Source organism: Echinops telfairi, unplaced genomic scaffold, assembly GCF_000313985.2.
Source record: "Echinops telfairi isolate 266 unplaced genomic scaffold, ASM31398v2 ScPeMD7_7475;HRSCAF=8513, whole genome shotgun sequence".
Lineage (NCBI taxonomy): Eukaryota > Metazoa > Chordata > Mammalia > Afrosoricida > Tenrecidae > Echinops > Echinops telfairi.
This window is the reverse complement of record NW_022111379.1, coordinates 13,234,730-13,235,081: the sequence shown is the minus strand read 5'-3', so window position 1 is coordinate 13,235,081 and position 352 is coordinate 13,234,730.

Genomic DNA, 352 nt, shown 5'->3' with positions numbered 1-352 from the left:
GCCCCCTGCTGGTGGCTCCCAGGCACTGCCATCCCTGAGCGATCCTCTGCCTCTTGCTGATCTCTGCACGGCCCTCGCCTTCTTAGATAAGGCTGTTGGCACCCAGAGGTGGTCCTAGCCTTCCTAGGGACTAGCAGCCCACTGCCCTCTCCGTAGGCATTTCAGAGTGGGCCAGCTTCCCTGTGTGTGCAGGTAAAGTCCAGAAATTTCCCCTCCGGATGAACCCAAACCCATTGCCAACAAGTCGATTCTGACTCACGGTGACCCGAAATGACAGAGCAGAACCGTCCTGCAGGATTCCCCAGGCTGTTAGGAGAGACCGGGCCCTGGAGAAGGGCATCATTTGTGATAA